Source organism: Ranitomeya variabilis, chromosome 2 (assembly GCF_051348905.1).
Source record: "Ranitomeya variabilis isolate aRanVar5 chromosome 2, aRanVar5.hap1, whole genome shotgun sequence".
Classification (NCBI taxonomy): domain Eukaryota; kingdom Metazoa; phylum Chordata; class Amphibia; order Anura; family Dendrobatidae; genus Ranitomeya; species Ranitomeya variabilis.
In genome coordinates this window covers 399,257,768-399,277,542 of record NC_135233.1, presented here as the reverse complement: position 1 = coordinate 399,277,542, position 19,775 = coordinate 399,257,768, and the positions used below count along the sequence as shown (strand labels likewise).

The window sequence follows — 19,775 nt, the reverse complement described above, 5'->3', positions numbered from 1 at the left end:
TTATTTCCATTTTCTCATTAGGGTTAGGATTAGGATTAGGGTTAGGGTTAGGGATGGGGCTGGGGTTAGGGTTAGGGTTTGGGCTAAAGATAGAATTGGGGTTGGGGCTAAAGTTAGGGTTAGGATTATGGTTAGTGTTGGGATTAGGGTTAGGGTTGAATTAGGGTTTGGGTTGGAATTAGGGTTAGGGTTGGGATTAGGGTTAGGGTTGGGATTAGGGTCAGGGATGTGTTAGGGTTAGGTTTGTGGTTAAAGTTATGGTTAGGGTTGGGATTAGGGTTAGGGGTGTGTTGTGGTTAGGGTTTCAGTTAGAATTGGGGGGTTTCCACTGTTTAGGCACATCAGGCGCTCTCCTAACGCGACATGGCATCTGATCTCAATTCAAGCCAATTTTGCATTGAAAAGTAAAATGGTGCTCCTTCCCTTCTGAGCTCTGCCATGTGTCCAAACAGTGGTTTACCCCCACATATGAGGTATCAGCGTACTCAGGACAAATTGCACAACACCATTTGGGGTCCAAATTTTCCGAATACCCTTGGGAAAGTAATTTTTTTTTGCCAAGAACATCATTTTTGTGAAAAAAAATATGATTTTTTATTTTTACGACTCTACATCATAAAATGTCTGTGAAGCACTTGGGGGTTCAAAGTGCTCACCACACATCTAGATAAGTTCCTTAGGGGGTCTACTTTCCAAAGTGGTGTCACTTGTGGGGGGTTTCCACTGTTTAGGCACATCAGGAGCTCTCCAAACACAACATGGCGTCAGATCTCAATTCCAGACAATTTTGAATTGAAAAGTCAAACGGCGCTCCTTCCCTTCCGAGCTCTGCCATGCGCCCAAACAGTGGTTTATCCCCACATATGGGGTATCAGCGTACTCAGGATAAATTGCACAGCAACGTTTGGGGTCCAATTTCTCCTGTTACCTTTAGTAAAATAATGCAAATTGGATCTTAGTAAATTTTTTGTGAAAAAAAGTTAAATGTTCATTTTTTTAAGCATTTCCAAAATTCCTGTGAAGCATCTGAAGGGTTAATAAACTTCTTGACTGTTGTTTTGAATATCTTGAGGGGTGCAGTTTTTAAAATGGGGTCACTTTTGGGCATTTTCTGTCATAAAGGCCCCTCAAAGTCACTTCAAGTGTGAGGTGGTCCCTAAAAAAAAATGCTTTTGCAAATTTCGTTGCAAAAATGAGAAATCGCTGGTCAACTATTAACCCTAATAACTTCCTGACAAAAAAAATGTTTCCAAAATTGTGCTCATGTAAAGCAGACATGGGGGTAATGCTGTTTATTAACTATTTTGTGTGATATGACTCTCTGATTTAAAAGCATAAAAGCTAAAAGTTTGAAAATTGCAAAATTTTCAAAATTTTCACCAAATTTCCATTTTTTTTTCACAAATAAACGCAATTCATATCAAATAAATTTTAACACTATCATAAAGTACAATATATCATGAGAAAAGAATTAGAATCACCGGGATCCGTTGAAGCGTTTCAGAGTTATGACCTCATAAAGGGACAGTGGTCAAAATTGAAAAAAAGGCCCGATCAGGAAGTTGAAAACAGGCTTCGGGGCGAAGGGGTTAAAGAGACTCCAATGTCGGGCTGATGAACCTATTGGTTCTATCAGTAACCTGCTATCTTTGAAGTTTTCTACGCCATAGATCCAAGGCTCACACACTTCGTAAGTAGAAGCTTTGCCTGCGGGGATCCATCATGCTCTTCATCAAGCTTTATTTCACTCTGCTCCTCATCATTTCTTCTCCCCTCTTTTCTTCACAGACTTCAATAGGTCGCTGTAATGTGATCCCTCAGTGAGCTGACATGACTGATTACAGTTTTCAGTAAGGAATAGTGTTGAGCATTCCGATACCGCAAGTATCGGGTATCGGCCGATACTTGCGGTATCGGAATTCCGATACCGGTATTCCGATACTTGCCGCGTATCGGATACCGGAATCGGAAGTTCCCAGATTCAAAATGCACAAATTCAGCCAATGAGAATGATTCCAAGTGTGGGCACATCCTGTTTAGCATGGAGGGCATGAAACTACTGGCAAGGCTGTGATTGGCTGCTGAAATGATGTCATGATGCAGTTTAAAAGTCGCTGGCGCCATTTTGCGATCACTCTGCTGTGAATTCAGTTAGTGACAGGACGCTGTTCGCTGACTGAGGGCCAGTTTAGAGATAGCGATTTGCTTCTTTGTGCTTTCCAAAGGCTAATTTAGCAACCGCTGTGTTCACCTACTATTCACCTTGCTTTTGCCTTGTAGCGCTGTTTTCACAGCGATCTGCAAGGTCTGTGTGTGTGTGTGTGTGAGTGCAGCCCACTCTCTAGTCTGAGTGCAGCCACATAGGCCATCCATAGCTGGTTGTATTCAGTTCAGGGAGGGTGGTTCATTGCCTCATACTGTTCTTTTTTTTTTTTTTTTCCAAGTAGTGTAGTCTGCTGCTAATTTATTCAAAAAAATCCTATTAGCTGCAGCTCGCCCTGTAGTCTGTGAGCAGCCATAGCCTGGTTGTCTCCAGCTCAGGGTTCTTCACTGCGTCATACCGCCAAATCAATTTTCATTTTGTTTTAAGTAGTGCAGGCTGCTGCACATTTTTTCAAAAAATTCCTATTAGTGTCTTTCCACCCGTCTCCAGCTAATTTGTGGAAAAACACTACATAGGATAACGTAGAGGAGGGTTTTTGGGCCTTGCAGCGCCGTTTACGGCTGTCTGCACGGTCTCTGTGTGACTGCAGCTCTATCTGTTGTCAGTTCAGCCCCCAAAAAATAAATAAATAATAAAGTTCACCAAACACACCAGTTACACCACTTTACATTTGTGTAGGCCACATTAGCTCATATTAAAGTCTAGTCCACACTTTAGAAAATTAGTGTTTCTTATACCTGTTAGGAGGAGTTGTTCAGGAATAAGCACACAAAGCCGTTAGTACTTTTCTGCTTATCTTTATCAGTCAACCAAGATGAAGAAGGCAGTGAGTAAGGCACGTGGGCGTGGGCGTGGGCGCGGAGCAGGGAGGGGACGTGGGGATTCTGTGCCTGCTGCGGGCACCGGTGACTCATCAGCACCCACTTTCACCAGGCAACAGTCATTCATGCGCAGCTTTGTGTCAGAGCGCCGTACACCGCTGCTGCGTGAAGAACAAATTGAAGCTGTTGTCGGATGGATGGCAGCTAATGCATCAACTTCAATTAGTGCCACATCCTCTCAGACACAGAGCACTGGAGAGCAGCCATCTGTCTCTTCACCACCTGCCAAATTGCCCAGGCAGACAGAGAGCCCAGGACAGGAGCCGTCTCTACTTCTGTTCTCTGAATCTCTTGGCTTGGAAACAGGGGGCCAGCCAAGCAGCATTGGAGAAATGGAAGAAGAGGCAGGGTGCAGTGATGCCCAACAGCTTTTTCTCTCTTCCTCTGAAGAGGCGAGTGGGCCAGTGGCTCCGGTCACCACATCGCAGGCCGCATCAGCTGATGATGACACTCAGGTGCCACTTACTGGTGCGTGCTCTGCTGCTGAGACTACCCAGGAGGAGCAGTTGGGGGCAGAGGGTAGTGTAGATGATGAGGTCCTTGACCCATCTTGGCGTGAGGGACAGGAAGGTGGTGGGAGCAGCTCTGAGGAAGAGATTCCCCGTACGGCCCAAAGAGGGAGAGGGAGGGGGAAGACTGCGGATCCTGCAGCCTCCGCTTTGGCACCCGTTAGGAGCATGTCTCTTCCAAAAGCCAAAAAGGGCGCTCCCAAGACTTGCAGTGCCTGGTCCTTTTTTGACACAGTTGCAGATGACATTTGCTATGTCAGATGCAAGGTGTGTCATCAAAAAGTCAAAAGAGGGAAAAATGTCAGCAACCTCAATACCTCCAACATGTGGAAACATGTGCGCACCAGGCACCCGGCGGAGTTAGAAAAACACACTGAAGAGCTAGGCCAACCAACAGCGGCAGCTACCACTTCTTCAGCTCGTGTTGCCTCTTCCTCCAGCTCATACGCAGCTGGTTCGGCTTCCTCCCAGGATCGCCGTGGAAGAACCTCTGGCCCTGTTGTCCAGAGACCCGCTGTAATTCCACCCGCAGCACCACTTTCCCAGTCATCCACACACTCCCAGCCCAGTCTACAGCCATCGGTAGTACAGGCATGGGAGAAAAGGCGGCCTTTCTCGTCAAACCACCCACGAGCACAGGCTCTGACTGCAGGCATTGCCAAACTTCTGTCACTGGAAATGCTGTCATTCAGGCTGGTGGAGACTGACAGCTTCCGTGACTTGATGTCATTGGCAGTCCCACAGTACAATGTGCCCAGCCGCTTTTACTTCAGCAGGCAAGTCATCCCTGCCCTGCACAAGCATGTGGAGGGACACATAAAACACGCGCTACTGAACGCCGTCAGTAGCAAGGTCCACCTCACCACCGATGCGTGGACCAGTCAACATGGACAGGGGCGATACCTTTCCCTCACTGCCCATTGGGTTAATGTCGTTGAGCCGGGTACAGACCGTGCGAGTGGCGCAGGACGTGTCCTGCCCACTCCAAGGATTGCAGGAATCCATTCTGTACGCATTGACTCCTCCTCTTACAGCAGTTCCTCAGAATCATCGCTGCAGGAGCCGTCACAGTCCACCTCCACATGGACCCGTGATGAACGTGTACCTGTTATGACCGACATGAGCACAGCCGTGGCCAAACGTCAACAGGCCGTGTTGAAATTAATTTTTTTGGGGAATCGTAGCCACACAGCGCAGGAGCTCTGGAATGCCATCAAGCAGGAGAGCGATGTGTGGTTTGTGCCAGCGAATCTCCAGCCAGGCATGGTAGTGTGTGATAATGGCCGAAATCTGGTGGCAGCTCTGGGCCTCGGCAACCTCACTCACATCCCATGTCTGGCACATGTGCTCAATTTGGTCGTGCAGAGCTTTTTGAGGGACTATCCGGATCTTGATGCACTGCTGCACAAGGTCCGCCTAGAGTGTGCTCACTTGCGGCGTTCCAGCACGGCAAAAGCGCGCATTGCGGCTCTGCAGCGCCGACACCGCCTGCCGGAACATCGCATCATATGTGACCTACCTACCAGGTGGAATTCCACGTTACATATGTTGGAGCGGTTGTGTGAGCAGCAGCAAGCTGTAATGGAGTACCAGCTGCTTCAGGCGCAAAGAAGTCGCACTCAGCGCCATACAGACTTCACAACCACAGAGTGGGCCACTATGAATGACGTCTGCCAGGTTTTGCGTCCCTTTGATTATTCCACGCGGATGGCGAGTGCAGATGATGCACTAGTCAGCATGACTGTCCCCCTTATCTGCCTGCTTGAAAAATCACTGCAAGCGCTAAGGGATGATGTTGTGGAAGAGGTGGAGGATGAGGATTCACCATTTCCATCATCTTCTGGACAGTCAGCGCCACGTGGTTCCTCACAAACGCGTAGGCAGGGGACAGTTTGTGAGGAGGATGAGGAGGAGTCAATGGAGGAGGAAGCCATCCGTCCAGAGGAGGGAGTTACACAATTGTCCAGTACTCAGTGTGTACAGCGAGGGTGGGGTGATGACGAGCGGGCAGAGATCATGCCTTCAGCAGGGGACAGCGTTTCTTGGGCAGTTGGCAGTCTGCAGCACATGGTGGATTACATGCTGCAGTGCCTGAGAAACGACCGCCGCATCGCCCACATTCTCAACATGTCTGATTATTGGGTGTTCACCCTCCTCGATCCTCGCTACCAGGACAACGTAGAAAGCCTCATCACACCGTTGAACCGGGAGCGAAAAATGCGGGAGTACCAAGACACACTGGTCAATTCCATCATCTTCTCCATTCCAACTGAGAGAAGTGCTGCTAGTGCATTCCAAAGCAGCTCAGTGCGTCCAGGCAGTGGTGGAGGCTCTGCACAAAGAGGGAGCAGAAGCAGTGCCTCTGCCCAAGGCAAGACCAGTATGGCCCAACTGTGGCACAGTTTTCTGTGCCCCCCACAAAAGTCTACACCATCACAGACGGCTCCAGTCAGCAGGAGGCAACGGTTCCGTCAGATGGTGACAGACTACATGTCTTGCCCTCTTGCTGTACTCCCAGACGGCTCTTCCCCTTTCAAGTTTTGGGTCTCAAAGCTGGATACATGGCCAGAGCTAAGCCAGTATGCATTGGAGGTGCTGTCTTGCCCTGCGGCCAGTGTATTATCGGAACGTGTCTTTAGTGCTGCAGGTGGTGTACTAACTGACCGTCGCATGCGACTATCCTCCGATAACGTTGACCGGCTTACTTTCCTGAAAATGAACAAGGCCTGGATCTCGCAGGAATTTGCCACTCCTCTTCCTGATTAAATAATTAGGTCACTGTATACGTTATCCAGGTCTCCTGTTGTGTTCATCTTTCTACCACCTGAACTTAAATTCCTGGGCTCCAACACCGCCAGTTGAGGCTCAGAAGTGCCGTCTGCACAGTCAAAACATACGACCCAGTGTTATTGGGTTTCAGTAACGTCAACTGATCCCCAGCTGTGTAGCCGGCAATGTGTCCTGCGACCGCCACGCTGACACAACAACTGAAATGTAAGGGAATCTGTCCCCCCCCCCCAAGGCGTTTGTTACTGAAAGAGCCACCTTGTGCAGCAGTAATGCTGCACAAGGAAAAGGTAGCTATTTTTGTTTAGCTCCTTGCGCACGCAGAACTTAACACTTATAAAATGTGTCCACTGATACCGTAAAACCGTCCCGGAGGTGGGACTTTCCTTCGTAATATGACGCAGCACAGCCGTCATTCCTACCCCCCCGGCGCCGTGCCCCGGCTCCTCAGCGTTGTTTGATTCCGTCCCGGAGCCTGCGCTGTTATGTTATTCCGTGGCCAGGCACACTTAGCGCTGCCCATCTTCTGGCATCATTTGGTGTCAGGCTGGCTGCGCCTGTGCGGCCGCGCTGGCCGAGAGCCCGCCTCGCAGTGTCTTCTGATTTAATCCCACTGGGGTCCTGGGATCCATGGACATGCGCAGTGCATATCTGAACCTCCACCTCTCACTCATCTCCCTATGGCTTCTTCAGACTGTTCGGTGTCAGCTGGTCCCTAATAGCATGCCACGGCCGTGACACCGCACAGTCTTAAGAAGCCGTAGGGAGGGGAGTGAGAGGCGAGGATTTGCACTGCGCATGGCCATGGATCCCAGGCCCCCAGTGGGATTAAATCAGAAGACACTGCGAGGCGGGCTCTCGGCCAGCGCGGCCGCACAGGCGCAGCCAGCCTGACACCAAATGATGTCAGAAGATGGGCAGGGCTAAGTGTGCCTGGCCACGGGATAACATAACAGCGCAGGCTCCGGGACGGAATCAAACAACGCTGAGGAGCCAGGCTGTGCTGCGTCATATTACGAAGGAAAGTCCCACCTCCGGGACGGTTTCATGGTTTCAGGGGACACATTTCATAAGTGTTTAGTTCTGTGTTTGCAAGGAGCATGATGAAAAGAGCCACCTTTTCCTTTTGCATCTTTTGTGCTGCACAAGCTGGCTCTTTCAGCTACAAACGCCTTGGGGGGGGGGTTAAAGGTTCCCTTTCGACTTTCTCAGGCTTCGGCCTACATTGTGTTCCTCTGCTTTTCCACCTGTCCCTGGGCTCCAACACCGCTAGTTGCCGTCCAGAAGTGCTGTCCGCACAGTCCCAACAGTCGCTCCTCTGTTATTGGGGTTCAGTAACGTCAGCTGTTCCCCAGCTGTGTGTGTGGCAATCCCTCCTACCTCCTCCACCTCCTCCTCCTCCACCTGTCCCTGGGCTCCAACACCGCTAGTTGCCGTCCAGTAGTGCTGTACACACAGTCAACAGTACCTCCTCTGTTATTGGGGTTCAGTAACGTCAGCTGTTCCCCTGCTGTGTGTGTGGCAATTCCTCCTACCTCCTCCTACCTCCTCCTCCTCCACCTGTCCCTGGGCTCCAACAACGCTAGTTGCCGTCCAGAAGTGCTGTCCGCACAGTCCCAACAGTCCCTCCTCTGTTATTGGGAATCAGAAACGTCAGCTGTTCCCCAGCTGTGTGTGTGGCAATCCCTCCTACCTCCTCCACCTCCTCCTCCTCCACCTGTCCCTGGGCTCCAACAACGCTAGTTGCCGTCCAGAAGTGCTGTACGCACAGAGCCAAACACCTCGCCAATGTGTTAGTGGGGTTCAGCACCGCCAGCTGTTCCCCTGCTGTGTATACGGCAACGTGTACTGCGACCGCCACGCAGGCACAACAAGTTAAATTTAAGGGAACCTGTCCCCCCCCCCCCAGGCGTTTGTTACTGAAGGAGCCACCTTGTGCAGCAGTAATGATGCAAAGGGAAAAAGTGCCTCTTTTCGTTGTGCTCCTTGCACATGCTGAACCTAACACTTATGAAATGTGTCCCCACATACCGTTAAACCGTCCGGTAGGTGGAACTTTCCTTTGTCGTGTGACGCAGCACAGCCATAATTTTTACCCCCTTGGCGCCGTGCGCCGCCTCCTCAGCGTTGTTTGAATCTGTCCCGGAGCCTTGGCTGTTAGGTTAGCCCTTGGCCATGCACACATGTTGCGCTGCCCGTCTTCTGACATCATTTGGTGCCGTGGCATGCTATTAGGGATCAGCTGACACCGCACAGTCTTAAGAAGCCGTAGGGAGGGGAGTGAGAGGCGAGGATATGCACTGCGCATGGCCACGGATCCCAGGCCCGCGGTGGGATTACATTAGACGACACTGCGAGGCGGGATCTCGGCCAGCGCACCCGCACAGGCGCAGCCAGCCTGACACCAAATGATGTCAGAAGACGGGCAGCGCAACATGTGTGCATGGCCAAGGGCTAACCTAACAGCCAAGGCTCCGGGACAGATTCAAACAACGCTGAGGAGGCGGCGCACGGCGCCAAGGGGGTAAAAATGATGGCTGTGCTGCGTCACACGACAAAGGAAAGTTCCACCTGCAAAACGGTTTATCGCTGTGAGGGGACACATTTCATAAGTGTTAGGTTCAGCATGTGCAAGGACCATAATTAAAAGAGCTAAGTTTACCTTTTCCAGCATTAGTGCTGTACACAATGGCTCTTTCAGCTACAAACGCCTGGGGGGGGGGTTAAAGGTTTCCTTTCAACTTGCTCCAGTGCAGGCTTCGGCCTACACTCCGCTCCCCCTGCTCCTCCTGCTGACCCTGGGCTCTAACACCGCCAGTTTTGGCCCAGATGTGCTAGCTGCACAGAGAAAAACACCAGCTAATGTGTCAGTGGGGTTCAGCACCGCCAGCTGTTCCCCTGCTGTGTAGCCGGCAACGTGTCCTGCGACCGCCACGCAGACACAAGAACTGAAATTGAAGGGAACCTGTCCCCCCTCCCCCAGGTGTTTCTATGTTTTACAGCCACCTTGTACAGCAGTAATGCTGCATGTGTGCAAGGTGGCTCAGAAACTTATTCTCCTTGCACTCGTGGAACTGAACACGTCTAAAATGTGTCCTCTGTGACCATTAAAACGTCCCTCATGTGTGATTTTCCTTTGTATTGACACGCAACAAGCTCCTTGGTAACGCTGCCCGTCTTCTGGCATCATTGTTTGGCTGGGTGCGCCTCTGCGGCCGCCTTGCCCCACACAACGCCCCTCGGTGTCTTATTTATTTTGACTGCGAGGGTGTGATTGACGGGCATGAACGGTGCATTTCTTCGTCTGTCCCTCATCTCCTTCCGCCTTCTTCAGACTGTGCGGCTTCATGGCCGTGGCATGCGATAAGGGATCAGCTGACGCCGCACAGTCTGAAGCGGGTGTAAGGACCCGAGTGTGAGAGGCGAACATATGTGCTGCGCCAGGCCAGGAATCCCAGCCCCGCAGTGTTTTAACTATGTCAAGACACTGCGGGGCTGGGATTCATGGGCATCGCGAACCGCACCGGCCGACATCAAATGATGTCAGAGGACGGGCAGCACTAACAGCGCAAGGCCAAGGGATAACACGACAGCGCAGACTCCTGTGCAACAAATAACGATGCTCAGGAGGCCGCGCAAAGCACCAAGGTGGCATTTTTGCAAGCTGTGCTGCGTCTCCTTACGAGGGGAACTCACGCCTCCAAAACAGTTTGACTGTGTAAGGGCCTAAATGTTGTACGTGTTCCTTTCAGCGTGTGCAAGGAGCAAAATTAAAAGAGCAACCTTTCACTTGTGCAGCATTACTGCTGCCCAAGCTGTGGCTCTTGTAGTTTTTCACCCCTGAGGGGGGGTTAAAGGTTACTTTTAAAATCGGTTCAATTAGGCTTCAGCCTACACTCTGCTCCGCCTGCAGAGCCCGGGCTCCAACACCGCCAGTTGCTGTCCGGAAGTGCTGGCTGCACAGAGCCAAACACCTCGCCAATGTGTCAGTGGGGTTCAGCACCGCCAGCTGTTCCCCTGCTGTGTAGCCGGCAACGTGTCCTGCAACTGCCACGCAGACACAACAGACCCAAAGCTGCCGCCAGTGCAGGCTTCGGCCTACACTCTGCTCCATCTCCTCCTCCTGCTGACCCCGGGCTCTAACACCGCCAGTTGGGGCCCGGTACTGCTAGCTGCACAGAGAAAAACACCAGCCAATGTGTCAGTGGGGTTCAGCACCGCCAGCTGTTCCCCTGCTGTGCAGCCGGCAACGTGTCCTGCAACTGCCACGCAGGCACAACAGACCCAAAGCTGCCGCCAGTGCCGGCTTCGGCCTACACTCTGCTCCATCTCCTCCTCCTGCTGACCCCGGGCTCTAACACCGCCAGTTGGGGCCCGGTACTGCTAGCTGCACAGAGAAAAACACCAGCCAATGTGTCAGTGGGGTTCAGCACCGCCAGCTGTTCCCCTGCTGTGCAGCCGGCATCGTGTCCTGCAAAAGCCACGCAGACACCAGAACTGAAATTGAAGGGAACCTGTCCCCCCTCCCCCAGGCGTTTGTACGTTTTACAGCCACCTTGTACAGCGGTAATGCTGCATGTGTGCAAGGTGGCTCATAAACGTATTCTCCTCGCACATGTGGAACTGAAAACACGTCTAAAATGTGTCCTCTGTGTGACCATTTAACCGTCCCGGTGGTGTGACTTTCCTTTGTAATGACACGCTGCAACCCCCTTGGTAGCGCTGCCCGTCTTCTGGCATCATTGTTTGGCTGCCTGTGCCTCTGCGGCCGCCCTGACCCACACAACGCCCCTCGGTGTCTTATTTATTGGGACTGCGAGGGTGTGATTGATGGGCATGTGTTGTAATTTGGATTTTGGGCTCCCCCGGTGGCCACTGGTGGAATTGAACTTGTGTCATCATCTTTCCTGTTCACCTGTTCTCATCAGATCTGGGTGTCGCTATATAACCTGGCTTCTCTGTTAGTTGCTTGCCGGTCAACAATGTTATCAGAAGCCTCTCTGTGCTTGTTCCTGCTCCCAGACATCTACTAGATAAGTTGGACTTTCGTCCATGTTTGTTTTTGCTTTTTGGTTCCAGTCCACAGCTGAAGTTTCGTTACTGTGTCTGGAAAGCTCTTGTTGATCAGGAATTGCCACTCTGGTATTATGAGTTAATGCCAGAGTCCTAAAGTAATTTCTGGATGGTGTTTTGTTAGGGTTTTCTGCTGACCATGAAAGTGTTCTTTCTGTCTTCTGCTATCTAGAAAGCGGACCTCAAATTTGCTAAAACTATTTTCCTGCTGTGTTTGTTATTTCATCTAAAATCACCGCCAATATATGTGGGGGGCCTCTGTCTCCTTTTTGGGCATTTCTCTAGAGGTGAGCCAGGTCTTATATTTCCCTCTGCTAGCATTATTTAGTTCTCCGGCCGGCGCTGGGCATATAGGGATAAAAAGTAGGACATGCTACCTGGCTACTTCTAGTTGTGCGGTAGGTTTAGTTCATGGTCAGTACAGTTCCCATCTTCCAAGAGCTTGTTCCTATATAGGCTTATGCTATGTTCTCTAGCCATGGAAATCATGACAGTTTGACCGGCCTACTAAAGGGTTAATTCCTTGGCTGAGAAAGGAGTGAAATAAGAAGTCTGCTGAGAGTTTTTTTTTTTTTTTTTTTTTTGTGCTCTTAATTGGATCATTTGCTAGTCTGTCTATGCTGCAGTCTTTCTTTTTTTTCTCTCTCCTTCTAATCTTTGAATGGCTCTGTGTTCACCTGTTTATTATGGATCTTCAGAGTGTAACTGCAGGTTTGAATAATCTCACCACGAAAGTACAAAATTTGCAAGATTTTGTTGTTCATGCTCCGGTATCTGAACCGAGAATTCCTCTGCCGGAATTTTTCTCGGGGAATAGATCTGGTTTTCAGAATTTTAGAAATAATTGCAAGTTATTTTTGTCCCTGAAATCTCGTTCTGCCGGGGACCCTGCACAGCAGGTTCGGATTGTGATTTCTCTGCTCCGTGGCGACCCTCAAGACTGGGCTTTTTCATTGGCACCAGGGGATCCTGCGTTGCGCAATGTAGATGCGTTTTTTCTGGCCTTGGGGTTGCTTTATGACGAACCTCATTTGGAACTTCAGGCAGAAAAAACTTTGATGTCCCTATCTCAGGGGCAAGATGAAGCTGAAATTTACTGCCAGAGATTCCGTAAATGGTCTGTGCTTACTCAGTGGAATGAGTGTGCCTTGGCGGCTACTTTCAGAGAGGGTCTCTCTGATGCCATTAAGGATGTTATGGTGGGGTTCCCTGTGCCTGCGGGTCTGAATGAGTCCATGACAATGGCTATTCAGATCGATAGGCGTCTGCGGGAGCGCAAACCAGTGCACCATCTGGCGGTGTCCACTGAGAAGACGCCAGAAAGTATGCAGTGTGATAGAATTCTGTCCAGAAGCGAGCGGCAGAATTTTAGACGGAAAAATGGGTTGTGTTTCTATTGTGGGGATTCTACTCATGTTATATCAGCATGCTCTAAGCGTACTAAAAAGCTTGATAAGTCTGTTTCCATTGGCACTTTACAGTCTAAGTTTATTTTGTCTGTGACCCTGATTTGCTCTTTGTCATCTATTACCACGGACGCCTATATCGACTCTGGCGCCGCTTTGAGTCTTATGGATTGGTCCTTTGCCAATCGTTGTGGGTATGATTTAGAGCCTTTGGAGACTCTTATTCCTCTGAAGGGGATTGACTCCACCCCATTGGCTAATAATAAACCACAATACTGGACACAAGTAACTATGCGTATTAATCCGGATCACCAGGAGATTATTCGTTTTCTGGTGCTGTATAATCTACATGATGATTTGGTGCTAGGATTGCCATGGCTGCAGTCTCACAACCCAGTCCTTGACTGGAGAGCTATGTCTGTGTTGAGCTGGGGATGTAAGGGGACTCATGGGGACGTACCTTTGGTTTCCATTTCATCATCTATTCCCTCTGAAATCCCTGAGTTCCTGTCTGATTATCGTGACGTCTTTGAAGAACCCAAGCTGGGTTCACTACCTCCGCACCGTGAGTGCGATTGTGCTATAGATTTAATTCCGGGTAGTAAATACCCAAAGGGTCGTTTATTTAATCTGTCTGTGCCTGAACATGCTGCTATGCGAGAATATATAAAGGAGTCCTTGGAAAAGGGACATATTCGTCCATCGTCATCTCCCTTAGGAGCCGGCTTTTTCTTTGTGTCAAAGAAAGACGGCTCTTTGAGACCATGTATTGATTTTCGGCTTTTGAATAAAATCACGGTTAAATATCAATACCCATTGCCGTTGCTGACTGATTTGTTTGCTCGCATAAAGGGGGCCAAGTGGTTCTCTAAGATTGATCTCCGTGGGGCGTATAATTTGGTGCGGATCAGGCAGGGGGATGAGTGGAAAACCGCATTTAATACGCCCGAGGGCCACTTTGAGTATTTGGTGATGCCTTTTGGTCTTTCTAATGCCCCTTCAGTCTTCCAGTCCTTTATGCATGATATTTTCCGCGATTTTTTGGATAAATTTATGATAGTGTATCTGGATGATATTCTGATTTTTTCGGATGACTGGGACTCTCATGTCCAGCAAGTCAAGAGGGTTTTTCAGGTTTTGCGGTCTAATTCTCTGTGTGTCAAGGGTTCTAAGTGCGTTTTTGGGGTTCAGAGAATTTCCTTTTTGGGATATATTTTTTCTCCCTCTTCCATTGAGATGGATCCTGTCAAGGTTCAAGCTATTTGTGATTGGACGCAGCCCTCTTCTCTTAAAAGTCTTCAGAAATTTTTGGGCTTTGCCAACTTTTATCGTCGATTTATTGCTGGTTTTTCGGATGTCGTTAAGCCATTGACCGATTTGACTAGACAGGGTGCTGATGTTGCTAATTGGTCCCCTGATGCTGTGGAGGCTTTTCAGGAGCTTAAGCGCCGTTTTTCTTCTGCCCCTGTGTTGCGTCAGCCTGATGTGGCTCTTCCTTTTCAGGTTGAGGTCGACGCTTCTGAGATCGGAGCTGGGGCAGTGTTGTCGCAGAAAAGTTCTGACTGCTCCGTGATGAGGCCTTGTGCCTTCTTTTCCCGTAAATTTTCGCCCGCTGAGCGGAATTATGATGTTGGGAATCGGGAGCTTTTGGCCATGAAGTGGGCGTTTGAGGAGTGGCGCCATTGGCTTGAGGGGTCCAGACATCAGGTGGTGGTATTGACTGACCACAAAAATTTGATTTATCTTGAGACCGCCAGGCGCCTGAATCCTAGACAGGCGCGCTGGTCATTATTTTTTTCTCGGTTTAATTTTGTGGTGTCATTCCTACCGGGTTCTAAGAATGTTAAGGCGGATGCCCTTTCTAGGAGTTTTGAGCCTGATTCACCCGGCAACTCTGAGCCCACAGGTATCCTTAAGGATGGAGTTATTTTGTCAGCCGTTTCTCCAGACCTGCGGCGGGCCTTGCAGGAGTTTCAGGCGGATAGACCGGATCGTTGTCCGCCTGATAGGCTGTTTGTTCCTGATGATTGGACCAGTAGAGTCATCTCTGAGGTGCATTCTTCTGCATTGGCAGGGCATCCTGGAATTTTCGGTACCAGGGATTTGGTGGCAAGATCCTTCTGGTGGCCTTCCCTGTCACGAGATGTGCGAGGCTTTGTGCAGTCTTGTGACGTTTGTGCTCGGGCCAAGCCTTGTTGTTCTCGGGCTAGTGGATTATTGTTGCCCTTGCCTATTCCTAAGAGGCCTTGGACGCACATCTCGATGGATTTTATTTCAGATCTGCCTGTTTCCCAGAAAATGTCTGTCATCTGGGTGGTGTGTGACCGTTTTTCTAAGATGGTCCATTTGGTTCCCCTGCCCAAATTGCCTTCTTCTTCCGAGTTGGTTCCCCTGTTTTTTCAAAATGTTGTTCGTTTGCATGGTATTCCTGAGAATATCGTTTCTGACAGAGGAACCCAATTTGTGTCTAGATTTTGGCGGGCATTCTGTGCTAGGATGGGCATAGATTTGTCTTTTTCGTCTGCTTTTCACCCTCAGACTAATGGCCAGACCGAGCGGACTAATCAGACCCTGGAGACATATCTGAGGTGTTTTGTGTCTGCTGACCAGGATGATTGGGTTGCTTTTTTGCCATTGGCGGAGTTCGCCCTCAATAATCGGGCCAGCTCTGCCACCTTGGTGTCCCCGTTTTTCTGTAATTCGGGGTTCCATCCTCGATTTTCCTCCGGTCAGGTGGAGTCCTCGGATTGTCCTGGAGTGGATGCGGTGGTGGAGAGATTGCATCATATTTGGGGGCAGGTGATGGACAATTTGAAGTTGTCCCAGGAGAAGACTCAGCTTTTTGCCAACCGTTACCGTCGTGTTGGTCCTCGGCTTTGTGTTGGAGATTTGGTGTGGTTGTCTTCTCGTTTTGTCCCTATGAGGGTCTCTTCTCCTAAGTTTAAGCCTCGGTTCATCGGTCCGTATAAAATATTGGAGATTCTTAACCCTGTTTCCTTCCGTTTAGACCTCCCTGCATCCTTTTCCATTCATAACGTTTTTCATCGGTCGTTATTGCGCAGGTATGAGGTACCTGTTGTGCCTTCCGTTGAGCCTCCTGCTCCGGTGTTGGTTGAGGGTGAGTTGGAGTACGTTGTGGAGAAAATCCTAGACTCCCGTGTTTCCAGACGGAGACTCCAGTATCTGGTCAAGTGGAAGGGATACGGCCAGGAGGATAATTCTTGGGTCACTGCATCTGATGTTCATGCCTCCGATCTGGTTCGTGCCTTTCATAGGGCCCATCCTGATCGCCCTGGTGGTTCTGGTGAGGGTTCGGTGCCCCCTCCTTGAGGGGGGGGTACTGTTGTAATTTGGATTTTGGGCTCCCCCGGTGGCCACTGGTGGAATTGAACTTGTGTCATCATCTTTCCTGTTCACCTGTTCTCATCAGATCTGGGTGTCGCTATATAACCTGGCTTCTCTGTTAGTTGCTTGCCGGTCAACAATGTTATCAGAAGCCTCTCTGTGCTTGTTCCTGCTCCCAGACATCTACTAGATAAGTTGGACTTTCGTCCATGTTTGTTTTTGCTTTTTGGTTCCAGTCCACAGCTGAAGTTTCGTTACTGTGTCTGGAAAGCTCTTGTTGATCAGGAATTGCCACTCTGGTATTATGAGTTAATGCCAGAGTCCTAAAGTAATTTCTGGATGGTGTTTTGTTAGGGTTTTCTGCTGACCATGAAAGTGTTCTTTCTGTCTTCTGCTATCTAGAAAGCGGACCTCAAATTTGCTAAAACTATTTTCCTGCTGTGTTTGTTATTTCATCTAAAATCACCGCCAATATATGTGGGGGGCCTCTGTCTCCTTTTTGGGCATTTCTCTAGAGGTGAGCCAGGTCTTATATTTCCCTCTGCTAGCATTATTTAGTTCTCCGGCCGGCGCTGGGCATATAGGGATAAAAAGTAGGACATGCTACCTGGCTACTTCTAGTTGTGCGGTAGGTTTAGTTCATGGTCAGTACAGTTCCCATCTTCCAAGAGCTTGTTCCTATATAGGCTTATGCTATGTTCTCTAGCCATGGAAATCATGACAGGCATGATCAGTGCATCAGTTCGCCTGTCCCTCATCTCCTTCCGCCTTCTTCAGACTGTGGGGCTTCATGGCCGTGGCATGCGATAAGGGATCAGCTGACGCCGCACAGTCTGAAGCGGGTGTAAGGACCCGAGTGTGAGAGGCGAACATATGTGCTGCGCCAGGCCAGGAATCCCAGCCCCGCAGTGTTTTAACAATGTTAAGACACTGCGGGGCTGGGATTCATGGTCATCGCGAACCGCACCGGCCGACATTAAATGATGTCAGAAGATGGGCAGCGCTAACAGCGCTAGGCCAGGGGATAACACGACAGCGCAGACTCCTGTACAGCAAATAACAACGCTCAGGAGGCTGCACCCAGCACCAAGGTTGGAATTCTTGACATCTGTGCTGCGTCTCATTACAAAGGGAACTCGCGCCTCCAACACAGTTTGACTGTATAAAGGGCTAAATGTTATACGTGTTTCATTCAGCGTGTGCAAGGAGAAACATTAAAAGAGCAACCTTTGACTTGTGCAGCACTACTGCTGCATAAGCTGTGGCTCTTCTACTTTGTAACCCCTGAGGGGGGGTTAAAGGTTACCTTTGAAATTGGTTCAATTAGGCTTCGGCCTACACTCTGCTCCCCCTGCAGAGCCCGGGCTCCAACACCGCCAGTTGGGGCCCGGTACTGCTAGCTGCACAGAGAAAAACACCAGCCAATGTGTCAGTGGGGTTCAGCACCGCCAGCTGTTCCCCTGCTGTGCAGCCGGCAACGTGTCCTGCAACTGCCACGCAGGCACAACAGACCCAAAGCTGCCGCCAGTGCAGGCTTCGGCCTACACTCTGCTCCATCTCCTCCTCCTGCTGACCCCGGGCTCTAACACCGCCAGTTGGGGCCCGGTACTGCTAGCTGCACAGAGAAAAACACCAGCCAATGTGTCAGTGGGGTTCAGCACCGCCAGCTGTTCCCCTGCTGTGCAGCCGGCATCGTGTCCTGCAAAAGCCACGCAGACACTTGCTCTTGTACCTTCTGCTCCCCATCCTGGTTCCAGTACCGTCAGCTGGTTCCGGGCAGAGCCTTTGGCTTAGGTGCCTCCCTCTGGGTATCCGAGTTCCACCAACGTCAGGTGGTCCTTGGTAGTGCTTTCAAGCACAGGTACCTCCTGCTTAGTAACCGGGTTCCAGTAACGTCAGCTGGTCCTCGGTAGTTCCATTGGCTCTTGGACCTTCGGGTAGCCATCCGAGTTCCAGTTCCATCAGCTGGTTCTCGGCATTTTCTCAGCCTTCTTGTACCTTCTGCTACATTTCCAAGTTCAAGAGACTAAACACGATGACCCGGAAGACCACCCCTAAGATGACGACGACACCAGAGACGACAACCACCGTGATGACGACGACCCTGGAGACGATGACCCTGAAGACCACCCCGATGACGACGACCCCGGAGACGACGACCCTGAAGACCACCCCGATGACGACGACCCCGGAGACGACGACCCTGGAGACGACGACGACCTGGAAGACCGAGAAGCAGAAGAACAAGAGGCTGCAGAACAAAGAGCAGAAGAACATTAAGCATAACACTAAATATCAGAGCAAAAAATATTATCTAAATTATAAGCAGAAGAAGACTAAGCAGTGTATGGGGGTGAGTCCGTTCCTCCTCGTGGTGCCCCTGGATAAAGCCTGATGCTGCAGGCCAAACTGAACGCGGACAAATGTAACTGTTTTGTGACAGGCAGAACGGAAGGTGTAATCTTCAAACTTTTATAGATAACAACTACGGGAATGCCTGTCACAAATAAGAATATGATGAAGAAGTAGAATATGATGAAGATAATAGTAAAATAAAAAGAATATGAACAATGTAACCAAAAAAATAATAGGTAGAAGATGAAGAAGAAGATGAATAAGGTGAAGAAGTTGATGTCAAAGAAGCTGATGATGAGGATAATGAAGAAGAAAGTGTGGGAGAAGTAAAAAAGAAGGTGAAGGGCGTGGAAGTAGTGAAACATCAATATCTGACAAAATAAAAAAAAAATTAACATAGTCAAAATCTTTCTAACGCCGAACATCATAAAAAACAAAACAAAATCCTGCTATTCTATTACATTGGGCTAAACCTATGTGCCTTTAATGTCTCCGCCACGTCCCCCAATACATCCTACATTATTCTTAGTTGTTTTCCTTCATGTAGAATGAACCTACAAGTTTATAAAGGGTTTATTTTAATTCCGATATTTTCGTCCCATTGACTTGCATTGGGATCGGGTATCGGTATCGGATTAGATCCGATATTTTGACGGTATCGGCCGATACTTTCCGATACCGATACTTTCCGATATCGGAAAGTATCGCTCAACACTAGTAAGGAATAACACATTCAGGAGACAAAAGTGGCTCATATTTATCTGATAATATGTTACATAATTACATAGTTCTATTAATTTGTGCAAAGATTGTTACAATGGCAGAAACTGTTTCAAATTGTGATTTAGAGGCCAATCACTGGAACTTGCACCGAACCAGAAGATGAGTTTTCCCTTACAGTTTCGCTGTAAGGACACATCAGCATTTAGAAGGAAGACTACAAGTCTTGGAAACTGTCGAGGGTCCAGGGCTGAGAATCGCAGAACAAAAAATCAAAACATTCAAGTATAAGGATGAAATAAGAACTTTTCATCGTGAATTTGTATCAGTTTCAATAAACTTTTGTTTGCACTACTTTAGAAAATGGCCAAGTGTAAACTCTGTATAATTTGACAAACAGGACAGTTCTCTGAAATTGCTTTTAGAGGAGACATATTCCAGATTCAGATGAGAGAAAATGCTTTGTAGGAAAGATGGACAAGTAGAACGCACACCCGGCTTTTCTTTGTAATCTTCTGCATTTTCATCAAGAGAG

At 49.3% G+C, this 19,775-nt stretch overlaps 1 long non-coding RNA gene across 1 annotated transcript; it reads left to right on the top strand.

Moving 5' to 3' along the window:
* The first annotated feature begins 1,550 nt into the window (after positions 1-1,550).
* Positions 1,551-19,520, top strand: LOC143809517 (uncharacterized). The gene is made up of 3 exons (XR_013222311.1): positions 1,551-1,690; positions 1,789-1,850; positions 19,369-19,520. It is a non-coding gene; the product is annotated as an uncharacterized LOC143809517 (long non-coding RNA).
* Positions 19,521-19,775: the final 255 nt, after the last annotated feature.